The sequence below is a fragment of the Aptenodytes patagonicus genome, chromosome 13 (genome assembly GCF_965638725.1).
Source record: "Aptenodytes patagonicus chromosome 13, bAptPat1.pri.cur, whole genome shotgun sequence".
Classification (NCBI taxonomy): domain Eukaryota; kingdom Metazoa; phylum Chordata; class Aves; order Sphenisciformes; family Spheniscidae; genus Aptenodytes; species Aptenodytes patagonicus.
The window spans coordinates 1,493,145-1,506,783 of record NC_134961.1 but is presented as its reverse complement, the minus strand read 5'-3'; the positions used below and the strand labels follow the sequence as shown (position 1 = coordinate 1,506,783).

Genomic DNA, 13,639 nt, shown 5'->3' with positions numbered 1-13,639 from the left:
CTGCTTTCTGTGTCCTTCAGGCTGGTGGCTTCCCAGCAGGCTGGCAGCGCAGACAATTCAAACAGCTCCCGGGCTCGAGTCCAAACCGAAGGGGCACGTAAAGTCGCATGACGTTTTGCTGCAGCTGAGCAGCACAGCCACCCAGACGGGATCATGTGCAGCCTCCCTCAAAGGGTGTATCCCTTATATCGTCACAGCCAGGGCTCCCGCTTTGTGTCCATCTCCAGATAACAAGAAGGGCCATTTTTCATTAAGGGATCTGCACAGCTAGTACGATCTCAAGGGATTAGGCCACAGGACTTGCAGCAACACCCCTCCCACCCAAACACCCTCCCCAGTGCCTCTTTCAGCTGACCATTAAATGCAAACATAGTCAGGGCCCCAGGAGATACTGGAGCCACCGACCCGATGGGTACCAGCAGCCCGTGGGGGTGGGAGAAGCTGAGCACGCAGCACCGAGAAACGAGCCCTCCCCTATCCTGGGCCTGGGGCTCCCAGGGGTTAGACTGTAAATCAAAACCAGGAATAAGCCAAATTGCTTTTCCAGAAACCAGCACACGATGCTGTGCTCTACAGTAAGCAAATGGCGGGGTCACGGCTTCATCGGATGAAAGGTGCTCTTGTTCACAATTTATGACTTCAATATCCCCGCTGCTCTCGCCGCTCACAGCGCCGGGCAGCGGTGCTGCTATGAGCTGTGCTTCCAGCTGCCGGGGCTCCTGCGTGTAACCCTGAGCAAGGCAGCGAGATGCACGTGAAAATGCTGATGCCCGAGCACGTTGCTCAAGGCAAGGCAGCCTCAGGCCACCTCCTACTCTGACTAAGGGGTTTAGCACTGAAGTATCTTAAGACAGTATTCTCCCTCTCCTCAAATGTTATCCTGTCCCCACCTGCACAGCTCCACCCATGGGTCTGAGCCTACAATCGGGAGTTTTCCCAATAGTTATCCCTGTCCCTATTCCAAAATTTGCGAGCCTCCTTGCTGACAGCAGGGAGGACCGAGGGGATGGGGACAGCGATCCGCTTGCTGCAAAGCCATGGGAGCACCTGAGTGTGGGTCTCACCAAGAGGAGCCTCTGCCCACTGCTAGGAAAACCAAACAGTGCTCCTGAAAGACAACCCATGTCACATTGTCGAAACAGAGGGGACAGCCAGCCATGTCTCTTGCCGACTACAGACCACAGCACGCAGGCAATAGCTGCCTCCGGAGAGGTGGCTGTGATGTGCACGGGAGCATCCAAAGAGCCAGATCAGCTCACCGGGACACAGGCTGCAGGCACAGTGCCCCGGTCCTGTGCCCAGCCAGGGGTCTGCCCTGTGGCATGTCCCAGCACAAGCCCCGGTAACAGCTCTGCTCTCCGCAGCCTCCAAGTATGCCCCGGCACAGCGCAAATGCTTTATCTGTGGCACATCTGAATCCCCAAGCCGACAGCGGCAGGACTCCAGCCAAACAGCTGGGTGCTGGGCAGCTGCCAGTGCTTCCAGCTGCCTGATCTCGCACCTCTGGCAGACACAACCAGGCAATCCAGCCAGCCTTACCGGTGCCCACCCTGCAAGGCCATCTCCAGTGCTGCTGGTGGCACCCTGCGGCAGTCCCGGGAACCGCAGAGCACCCTGAAGGCGGCGGAGCCAGGCACAGGCTGCTCCCTTCTGCTTATTCCCGTATGATTTCTCTTCCTCCCCCTCCAAGTAGCCACACAAAAGCTTCTTGCTTTTCTACAGACACAGATAAAGATATTTATTCCGCTCATTCCTTCCAAAGGGACTTGAAAAGGGAGGATTTACAGTCAAGTGAAGGCTTCCAGTTCCCTTCGGACGCAGGGGTATAAAGCATGGGCAGACAACACGCAAACAGCTCCCGGACATCAGCTGCCTCCCGTACAGCTCTTGCCCAAACCAAGCGCTCCTGGAGCCTTCCCAGCCCCTCAGGTGTTTCTTGGTGCAGGGGCAAACATGAGACTGGTTGCTCCATCTGTCTGCAGAACGCCCAGCCCAAAGAGGGGGTCTCTGCGCAGGCAGGGTTTATTTTTTTTACAGCAAGCTCCACCGTAAAAAGCAAGGAAAGACCATTTGAGAGGTCACCTGCACCCTTGCTGGTGGCGTGGCCAGCAGAAGCCATGCCCAGGAGACAGCACTCCATGTTTCCACCTCCCCATGCTCCACATCAGAGAGCAAAGACAAACACCACCACAAACAAAGGTTGACTTTTCTGCTCGATTCGTTCCCTCCCCCTCCGAAAAAGCCATATGGTGCTTTGTGTATAGGGAGAGTTGCCATGGAGAGCTTGCCTGCAAGTCTTCCAGCACAATAGGCTGCATTAAGCTTTCAAATTCCTGTTCGAAAGAGCCAAAAAAACCCCACGAGACCTTTGCTGCTCAACTGGCACTCCCCATGTGAAGAGCACCATCCTCCAGGTGCAGAAAGAGGCATGTGGTGAGAGCCGGAGGGCTCCGCTAGCTGTTCTCCCCCACTGCACCATTAACAGCGCAGGAAGATGGCCATGGGCCACCAGCGGTAGCACTGCACAACCCTGCTCCAGCGGCACACGGTGAGCACAAATGCTCAAACTCCCTCCGCTCTCCCCCTTGGACCTCAAAGCCAAACCCCAGCTGACACCCTACTCTCCTTCACATCCCCTTCCCCATGCCCCTCGCACCATAAAGCGTGCTTTCATCTCTTACACCCATCCCTGATTTCACCTGACATCTTCCTTCTCCTCTTTGAGGGTCGATATGGTCAGCACACTTGTTGGAGTCACCTCTTTCCAATGCCACTCAAAATCACAGCATTTGCCCCAAGATGCAGATGTCATTAGGGACTGCTGTCCCCTCCCAAGGCAAGCCTGCCTGCACTCAATTCCTCGCACCTGGGTGTCCGTGACCAGCTTCTCCTGTGGTTTCAGCTCTATCCGTCACTCCCACTGCTAGTCCTATTACATCTGTGCACAGCCAAAAATCTCAAAGCTAAAAATCAGCCTCCAAGAAACCCCACAGGGAGCCTTACTGCCCAACAATCTCCCTGCAAAGAGGCTATAAGCTATATGCTAGGTCTTTTTCCCAAATTAATTGCATTACTTTATTCGACCAGAATACGTGGGCAGGGTACGTAGAGCGTCTGGATAAAGCTTTAGTTCAATTATTGTGGCAGCATTGTTTTACTAGGGTAATGTGGCTGATGTTAGAATTTAGAATCATAGAATGGTTTGGGTTGGAAGGGACCTCTAAAGGTCACCTAGTCCAACCCCCCTGCCATGGGCAGGGACATCTTCAACTAGATCAGGTCGCTCAGGGCCCCGTCCAACCTGACCTGGAATGTTTCCAGGGATGGGGCATCCACCACCTCTCTGGACAACCTGTGCCAGTGCTTCACCACCCTCAGTGTAAAACATTTCTTCCTTATATCTAGTCTAAAATCTACCCCCCTTTAGTTTAAAGCCATTCCCCCTTGTCCTGTCGCAACAGGCCCTGCTGAAAAGTTTGCCGCCATCTTTTTTAAGCGCCGCCTTTAAGTACTGATAATTACAGAAGTAATTATAACCAGTAAGACCAGGCATGTGCACTATATCATCCAGTGAAGCTAAGATGATTTTGAAAGAAAGAAAAAGATGTAAAAAGCAGATTAAGTCCACTATGAGGCACCTGCAGCATCCCTTTGACACCTTCTCCTGTCCCTGCCTTGAAGCTCCTGTTGCCCAGCATGTGCTCATTCAAACTCCACTGAGAAGATCACCTTCCATGCTCATCACGTCATCCGCATCACTCACTTGGGAGGTGGAGATTTGCCTTCATACAAGCTCTGCTGCAAGTCCAGTGCTGCCCTGCTTCTTGCTGGCTTATGCCTCTGCACTAAATCCTGCATCTGACCCTATTCTTAAGATGCCCTCGCTCCTCCCAGCATTTCAAAAAATCATTGTCCAAACACTGCTACGTAAAGCTTCTGACGAGGACCATCTCTGTCCGAACGCATCCGCATGCTCTCCCACTGATGGAGTATTCGCTCTCGTCTTCTATGCTGACTGCAAGCCAAGGGCAACCTCCATCCAGCATCCATCAAGCCTCTAGAGCCACAGGCCACACTCTGAGGAGCAGCACTGCCAACAGCAGAGACGCAGCCAGCTGCACAGAGATTTCTCCTGGACGTACAGCATACATGCAGCTAGAGAAAAAGGTCCTGGGCTCTTCGTGGGGGTGAACACGTGCCAGGCTCTTGCAGCAGCCAGAGATGCACCCTCTGCCATCTCGTGCTGACAGGAGAATCGCTGCTCTTCAAAAGGGCTTGGACATGCAATAGTAACCTGGGCTTTTCAAGAAACACAACACAGCGTGGAGCTACAGGAACAGAAGTCCCAGGGTACAGAAGGCTCCTGAAATAGATTCTAAAAACTGCTTTGAGAAGACAGGATTTCAGTGAAAAGGCACCTTGAGTGAAGAGCTGTGGGTACAGTAGTGACACACAGGTCAGAAACAGAGCCAGTTTTATTGGCTTCGTGTAGGAATGACCTAGAAAAACAGAGCCTTTCAGAAGTATTTAAGTCATCTGCCAACACAGACTGTACATACTGCTGCAAGCCACAGAGCCACAAACTCAAAGTGAGTTGAACAGTATGGATTATGTGCAGCTAACAGACCTGAATTATTCAATAAGGCTAGGAACCTGCAGGAATGGCACAAAACAAAACAGACCCAGAAAAAGGCAAGACAAAGTTATGGTTGGCTTAAGAGAGGACAACTGATATAAACCGAACTCCCTTACTGGGCATGCTGCTTGAAAAACAAGGTGGCAAAAAAGACACACAGCCAAGTATTAAAAAATTACAGGCATTTAGGAGGATCTTGCATCCAGAGCACAGAGACAGAGGGGAAGCCACTGTCCAGCATTTCCAGAAGCAGCTCAGGGTCTTGCGCTTTCACCGAAGTTCAAGCACCCATGTGTTGTTAGTCACTGCAGAATAAAGCTAGCACCAGTCCAACCATCAGCCCTTTTGCTTTCCACAAGTGATACAGGAGTACATTTACGATCTGATGCTCACACACAAAGCGGTAGCACTGATCAGAGCTGGAAAGAGACGCTTTCTGCAATCTGCTTTTCCTGTAACTCAACCTGCTGACACCTCCAGAGATGAGACAACGGGCCAGGAGCACCTACTGAAGATTATCATTTTACAACCAAAAATTACACGAACAGAATAACCGAGTGGCAAGCCCAGGCTCTCAAGGAGGCAGTGTCAGAATTAAGGTTGCTTACACAACCCTTATCCGAGCCCCTCTCGGCTGATGCACTTTAGCAGTCCTTTGTTTCCTGAACATCATCGCTCATGGATTGGTACTTATCACATATTCCTTTTGATCCTCTTCATACAGTGCAGGCCCTCAAGCCTTGTTAAGACATACCACCTAAAGGCATAATGAAAAGAATGAACTTCATGGTATCCAAGCTCTTCGGAAGCATAAATCTAGCTGCCTTCACTTCATCTTGGAGACCAGGTGAGGATTGCTGCCCCTGCTGCAGTGACGTGGATGGACCTGAGACAGGAAACCACCACTAACACATGTGGGATTTGGTATTGAGTTTAACATACTGGTCCTCGTTTTAATTCTCAAGAATTTGAGCTGTCTTCAGTGTGTGCTAGTCATCAAGGCCAGCTCAAATTCCTCCAGGCTTGTGTCAGCCTGGAACAAAGGCTCGCTGCTGGAGGTGTGGAAAATGAGGAGCAGGCTTGTGGCTACCAGCAAGTGGTTCAGAGCCACTTCGTGACATACCAGCAGAAAAGGCCGAGAGACTGAGCCTCCAAAATAGCACAAGCTGCCCTGGCAAGGAGACCTCCTGATGTCCTCCACCTCCTTCACTCTAGCTTCTACTTTCAGCAACTCCATGTTTCAGGAAACAAAGCTGGATTTTGCAGCCAACAGCTTTATTCCCTGTTCTGTGAAGAGAATGAGGCAGGACCTCTGGAAAGATTGCATGCAACTACGCAAACAACAGAACATCCTAACTTAGCTTCCCAGAGCACACTCAATGTAGACGCAACCTTTGGGACATCCAGCGGCCGGTCTCTTGTCAAGCGTTTGAGTACACTGAAGTAGAAACTCTTCTAGATGCTCCACATCCAGCCCGATTCGGGCAGGAGCGCACAGAAGACAAGTGGCATCTCTTAGATAAGATGGCCCCGCCAGCAAAATAAAAGTAAAGAGAACCCTGGCTCAGGAGCCCAGATGCACCGGAGCTTTTGACGTACCGGATAACACAGGCAGAAAAAACAAAGCTGTTTCTCAGCCCGCTCATTAGAGGCCCCTTGCATGAGCTGGGGCAGTGGCTGGATGGCACTGTCCCACCGTGGAGCACTTCAGCCTTCCACTCTGGCTCCAGCTCAAAGCTCCCACACGGAGAAATCAAGACAACACAGTTAAAACCAGTTCAATCCTCCCCAGCTCACACCTTCCAATCCTGTGCCTGAGAAATGCTTGCAATATACTTACCTTCAAGCATAGCTAAATATCATTATCAATGCAATGTCTCTGTGAGTCTAGGCACAGCTTGCCCGCAGAAGAACCCGTGGCCTGGACGCGAGCATTAAAAGTCCTTTCAACACCTACAGCACTTGCAAATCATAACATGCAGACATTAGTATTTGTCACTCAGCACTTGCAGGTCTTACTTGCCGTTTCTGTCCCCCGCACTAGCCATACCACAAGCTGAGGACAACTAATGCAAAGCGGATGCTAAAAGCCTTTTCAAAGCAATCACCGAGCCCTGGCAAGTGATTTGGATCAGAACCACCCACCTGCCTTTAGGCAACACGTGGATCTACGGGTGAACTGCAAGGCTGGCCAACAACTGTACAGACACCTTCTACTCCAGCCAAGGCTCTGACTTCAAAAGCTAAGTTGCAAAACCATTAGTAAAAACTAAATACGGTTATTCATAAAGTGGGCAAGTCTGAGATCAGAGGCTAGGTCCTGACCAGAACTCAGCCTGAGTTTAGGGGGAAATTGGGGAAATAAATACGTAAGAGAAGAGACATTAAACACCACCAGCAGGGAGAATTCTTCCCAATGTGGCATTTCACAGTTCTGAGCCATCTCAAAAACGTCCTGTCTGTTACAGTGAGTGTCAAGCAGCCAGTGTGTCCTCCTGCTGCTGGCCATGGCAGAGCAGTTTGGAGGACAGGGGCTCCAAAGTCCCTTGAAAGTTATGCAGATTAAAAGGAAAATGCTCCTTAAGGCTCACATGACTGAATACCCTTCCCTTTTTCTACCCCCAACTCTCAACATTGCCAGAGAATCCCTTCTGAAATGAGCCAAACTGCGTCCCACGCATCACTGAAGGGGGGAGCTGTACTTTTTAAAGTGCTTTTGCTCAAACTGGCTTCTGTAAAATAAAACATTGCCCAGAGAAAAACAAAGTAAGGGAGGAGGGTCCTATAAGCTTGGGTTTTAATCCTTTTTCCAGCATAAAATTCCCCAAAGTGAGGAGGATGGTGTCAGAGACATCACACAGGTTGACAGCCTGCCCTTCCTGCTGTTATTGAGACAACGCAAATAAACAAGTGACTTTATGCAGCACTCAGAAGCCACAAACTACACAATACAAACACCAGCAGGGATCATCAGTGCTTCATTGAAACCTAGTTTAATTACTAGGGAAATAAACTTTTAATAAACCTCATTTGGACAGTTTTCAAAGGTTTTGGTAACATTTTGTTGGCTGTAAGAGAATCCACCACCATTATTTCATAGAATCGTTGAATCATAGAATCACTGAGGTTGGAAAAGACCTCTAAGATCATCGAGTCCAACCATCGACCCAACACCCCCATGCCCACTGAACCATGTCCCTAAGTGCCTCATCTACTCTTTTAAATACCTCCAGGGATGGGGACTCAACCACTTCCCTGGGCAGCCTCTTCCAATGTTTAACCACTCTTTCAGTAAAGAAATTTTTCCTCACGTCCAAAAATTTCTGAAATTTGTGCCTGACCGCTCTCTTGCAGGTGGAAGGAGGACAGTTGAGGAACACAACTATTGGAAGCGTTAGACCTTTTCAATCCAGAGTACGAGATCTCCGAGAAGGGAACCAAGGGGATCATGGGCTACTTACTTTCCTTTACCTAAGCTTGGGAAACCAACCCTACCTGATCTCTGGCCAGAGATTTCTGGTGAGGATGGAGGAGACATTCCCCAGCTTCCTGGGTTGAGCCGAGCGTTAATAATCCCTCATTCCGGAGCTAACATCCACACCTGAGAAATTGAAACAGGCAGGACCGAAACCACCACCACCCATCTGGAGTTGTCACCTAGTTCCTACCACCTCAACAGGAGTGTTTTTATTAAAAGTTGTTGCATTATCTCTGCTGACCTCCCTCTAAGTACTGACTGCATTAATAAAGCTACATGCAAAACAAAACAGGCTCCAAAAACAAGCAAGTGGAGAAGCGATGGGAGAACGCGGGTTGCTGACTTGGTACAGCTCTGCTCTCAAAGTCGCAAGAGCACCACGGGAGCAAAGCTGCTCTGCCGTGCACGCGTTGGGCCTTCACTGCTGTCCTGCGAATCTCTAATAGGCAAATTCAGCACTGGTCACCTTGCTAGCAGGAGTCTTTCCTATCTGAAGGAGAAATAAACTGCCCAGTGGCTAAACAGAATTACAGGAGCAGTCAGACTGTACGCACTTGGAAAAGACGATCATCAAGGAGAAAGACATTGGAGGGACACACGCATCAACCCAGGAGGAGACATGGCTTGGTACAGGCAGAACAGGATCGAGATGAAGTGAGCCGTGGTTAGTCAGAACACCAGGGAAAGGTCTCTCTCAATACCCACCGGAGCCAGCGCGCCTGCACCCGTCACAGCCCAACCCAGCGGCTCTGCAATTAGGACCAATTTCCCAGCAAAGCCACATCACATGCCTCTCTTGTCTGAGAAAGGGACCAGGAAACGCTCAGAAGAAACAAGCTTTTGCCACATCAATCTGTCAAGGCGTCACAAGGGTACACTCACCGCACAGTCACAAGCCTCCAGGCCGTGACAGAGCCGAGCAAGGCTCTCGGTGGAGCAAAAGTCATAGGTGAGTAATTATCCTTTCATTAATAACACCAGATTGACTGGATTCCTAACGAGAAATGGTCTGACAGCTCTGGCTTGCCCGCTGGTGCAGAGGCAGGACGATGGGCTACTTACTTTCCTTTACCTAAGCCTGGGAAACCAACCCTACCTGATCTCTGGCCAGAGATTTCTGGTGAGGATGGAGGAGACATTCCCCAGCTTCCTGGGTTGAGCCGAGCGTTAATAATCCCTCATTCCGGAGCTAACATCCAAACCTGAGAAATCGAAACAGGCAGGACCGAAACCACCACCCATCTGAAGCCACCAGCCCAGCCCAGCCTCCTCCCACGCGCTCCCCAAACCGCAGGCTAGCCCAGTCTCCCAAAAGTATTGGCAGCAACAGATGTGGAACAAAACAGTATACTCCCGACAGAAAATAAAACATATGATGGAGAAATACTGAGACAGCAGATGGATGATGAGAAATGTCTATTTTCTAACAGAAATTGCCTTTGTTTTCTTTTTAGTCATCACCTCCGTAGAAAAGAGCACGCTAAGAATCACTCCGAGGCTCTAATGAAACACTGCTCTCTATTTATATTGACCATCTCCCCAAGAAAACAGGTAGTCCCTGCAGTGCTTTTTGCCAGAGAAATTACTTTTCTTTTGGGTGCCAAACATAGGCCTTTGCGATTTAAACTCACCCCAGCTTGCCTTTATCAGGCTCGGGTTATGGTCTGAGGGTCTAAGCAGCCACCGCAAGTTTCCTTTACTGGTACTTCATGAGGACACAGGGGAGTCCCTGGTCAGCCCCTCCGCTCTGTAATTTACTGTGATTTGCAAGAAATCTGGCTATGCAGTAATGCTTTCCCCTCACAAGGAACTGTGTGCTAATGGTGATGCTGGGGGCATTTAATCCCAGGTCAGCTGCTTGCTGCAGTAAGCGAGGGGCAGCTTTGCAATGAGCTAGATTTCCCTCGGACCGTGTGTGTATTTTGGACCTGCAGCCTGTTACGCTCCATGATGGTGACGGGATGCAGCAAGATTGCTCTGGCATATGCCTCAAAATATTCATAAAGAAAGAATTCTCAGAATGGGAGAGACGCTCGTGCCAGTCTCCCATTCCCCGGGACCCTGAGGGCTGCTGAGCCTTAGCGGCAGTTTTACAGCAGCACGTTTGAGTAACTCCCCACCATTCTCATCCCAGAGCTGCGAGGAGGCCTACGGACACAGTTTCTACAACACTTCTGCGCTTCTCCCGAAAGTAGGTCAATGCAGTATGTCATCTGCCAGGCTGTTTTTGGGAAGACATGCTCCCTGCTCAGGCATAGCGCGCACCGAGCGGGCCAGCCTCGTCCCTGATGTAACCCTTCGCCCAGCCGCCAAGTTACAAAAATTAATAAACCCAATTGTTTATGTAAATTAAAAGAGAAACGCAAACCAAAAAAGCCACGGTGAGCCAGAAGTGCCCCCCCCCCCCCCCATCCGCATCCGAGTCCTGCATATAGCAGAAATAAACAGCGACTCAGAAGAGCTTGAGGGCGATGTGGGCTGTTCGGTTCTGCTCACTGCTGCTCCGAAGCTCGGCAGCGGGACAGGTTTCACAGCTGAGGAGCATCTCCTCACTCCCCGCCTCCCCAGCCACTGCTCCTGCTTTGAAGGGGAACAAGCAGTTACCCACACTCATCGAAATCTTCCTGCTTACGCTAATGCAGGGTGTAGCCAGAGTAAACCTTGCTGAATCCTGGCAGCTGCACGGCTGGAGATAAATAGTTTTGCGGGTGGTGTTTTTGTTCCTGGTTTTGCTTTTAAGAAGTAAATAGCCTTCCTCCCAGTTGAGCCAGTTTGGAGTTATCCTTTCCAGCGTGAAAGTATTCCAAAACAGAGGATAAGCATGTGCATCAGGAGAGCTATGCACTGACCTCTCATCTCTCCACCGCTATCATGGAGGAAGCGGAGCTGCTCCCTGCCCCACACCGGCTGCGGGCAAGCCGAGGAGCACCCTTGCCCTCCAGCCACGCAGCCTGCAGTTCGCTCAGTGGCAGCAATACAGGAGCCACGGCGAGGGTACAAGCAGCTATTAAAAAAAACCAAGCGTGGAGAACGAAGCTACATTTGCAAAGGCAGGTGTCCAAGTGGTACGGCTGTCCCCTTGTTTCAAGAGGATCTGGCAATAGGCATCCCAGAAAGCATCCCTCTCTTTGAGGCTAGGCTAGCAGCTGCCTACGCTGTACAACATTTTGGGGCTCTTGTGAGCAGAAAAATTACTTTTGGGGATCGTGGGAGCGGAAGATTGACTTTTCTTCCCCAAAGACAACTAACTGTGTGATGTGGGCTGGAGGAAGAGAGCAAACACCCCGGTGCCACCTGCCCTGAGGCTTTCTCCTGTGTCCTCCCCCCACTTAGGAACAGCCTCTAGGGGTGAAAGTTGGGCTGGACTCACACAAGCTCAGTTCTTCATCTGTTTGTGCCTTCATGAAGGGGACCTCCGTCCCACCCCTATCCTCCTCACGCCCTGAGCCCCAGCCTTTCACAGGAGAGTGCCTATGTGCCCCCAGATACGCCTGACCCTCTCTTGTTAGAGATGCCTCTGCAGGAGAGGGATGGAGAGAAGAGACCTCAGGCCATTTTGACCACAGGATACCACCAAGCAGCTCACCTCCATCACAGACTAGCACACACACTCCTAATTCCCCATCCCCTGAGAGCGGGGAGAGTTACACAGACTCAAGACAACCCTCACACATTTTCATGGGCAGGCCCAGTGGTTTCCAAGACAAGTGTTTAAATACCACTATTTCAAGAGAAAAACCAAGTACTTCTAAGAAAGGCTTGGCTGCTTCTGTCTCTAGCAGAAGGGGTCGCAGGTGATAAGCACGTGGACTCCAAACTTAACAAGCACAGTAACGGTGCTACAAGCATCCCTCTGCGCTACAGGGACGAGGAGAACTCTGATCTACAAAGAACAGCACTACAAAGAACAGCAGGGGGATTTATTTTTTTTTCAAGTATACATATAAATTTTAAAACGACATTTAAGTCTTTGCTCCTTTCAGGGGCAGTACATACAGTACAGACATATATATGCCAGAGCAGAACAAGATGCAATGCAAAAAAAATGCAGAAGACATAATCAGAGCAATTTTGATTTTATTCTTGCTCATGAATCAATCTTGATTTCCCATTCACGGCAGCCCCTATTCCCTGAATGACAGCTGTACACAAAGAGGCATCTGTCCTACCTTCAGCCATCAAATGAGCTGTCTCCCTCATCGGTGATGGTTTAGCCAGGGTTAGGAACAGGCAAGATCAGTGGGAAAGTCTTCACTGCAGCAATGCTGCGTGAATAAAGAGATCAGCAGATCTGATGAGAACGTAGGAAGTGCTCATACCAGTGCCAGATACTCACCGAGTTTAGTCAAACATGCACACAAGCTCTCCTTCCATCTGCTAAGCTTCAGTGAAGACTTTCCTTTTAAAAAGAAAAGTCTTTAATATTAAATTGGGCCTGGGTACCCCCACTGAGAAAGCGTGCTTAGATGTCAGTAGTAGCCTGTTGCAAATACTGCCGTATTTCCAGCATCAGTCTGGAAGACAGACCACAGAAGATGCACACAAACGCAGCCTCAGAAATAATTACTGAATTGGGAGTGTGTAAGGGAATGTAAGCTTTGGCTTCTGGAATTATCCCCGTGCAAGGAAAGCTTTCATTTTGTGTAGCAAAAGCCATCTGCAATGCAGATCCTACAGAGGGAAAAAAAAAAAACCTACACAAACCAAACAGTGGTTTATGTTACCAGACGGAGCCAGATATCCAACACGCTCTGCACCTTCAAATGCGCTGTGGAGCCAGAGCAAATCCATGTCACCAGGGCAGCAGCCAGCCTGGCTCTCCAGAAATTAATCAGAGCCACCGCGTGCTATCTAGCAGACTCATACAGGCACTAAGGGGTTCACGGGCACCCAGAGCCGTGATCTCAGGGACGTCATCTAAGCGCTATCTGATCCAGAGGCGTCTCAGACGCCGGATCAGTAAGTAACCGGTGCAGCCGCGGGAGCGAGGAAGATTGCTGCTCCCGTTGCAGCAAGGCTGCAGAGCACGGCCTGCACGTGGGGTGAGCAACACGGGGATAATTACTCAGATCTGGTTTTGAGAACTGATGTGCGGTTCTCTCTTAGCTGTAAGCTTTTAAGATGTTAACACTCACAGGCTTCATCCAGGGAATGGCTGGATATGTGCTTTTCTTTCTGGAAATTCCCAAATTGGCATTCAGCTACCAGGAGCACACCAACCATTTCGGGACATGAAATGCCAGTTGCAGAAACTGCAGCCTCTGCTCCGAGGATACACCCATTGAAATCCTCCCAGGGCTGCTCTCGGGAACCGAGTGATGCAGCCCCACAAAGACTCCGACTGACTCGAGTTCACGCTGCTGCCGGTTCCAATTAGCAGCAGCACAGCGCTTTTACACAGGCTCTTTGCAGCAGCCTGCCCGCGCGCTGCCAAAGCAAGCCAGCCAGCCCAGCCGAAGCCCTGACCGCCGGCCAGCCCTTTATTTGCTATTCAACACCCTGCCCTGCACCCGCCCCAGCCCTGC

The 13,639-nt window shown here is 50.3% G+C and overlaps 1 protein-coding gene across 3 annotated transcripts in view; it reads right to left on the bottom strand.

Annotated features, from left to right (window-relative positions):
• Window positions 1-13,639, bottom strand: part of RAB11FIP3 (RAB11 family interacting protein 3) — an 81,864-nt gene that overhangs the window by 42,248 nt on the left and 25,977 nt on the right. The gene's annotated exons all lie outside the window — the stretch shown is intronic.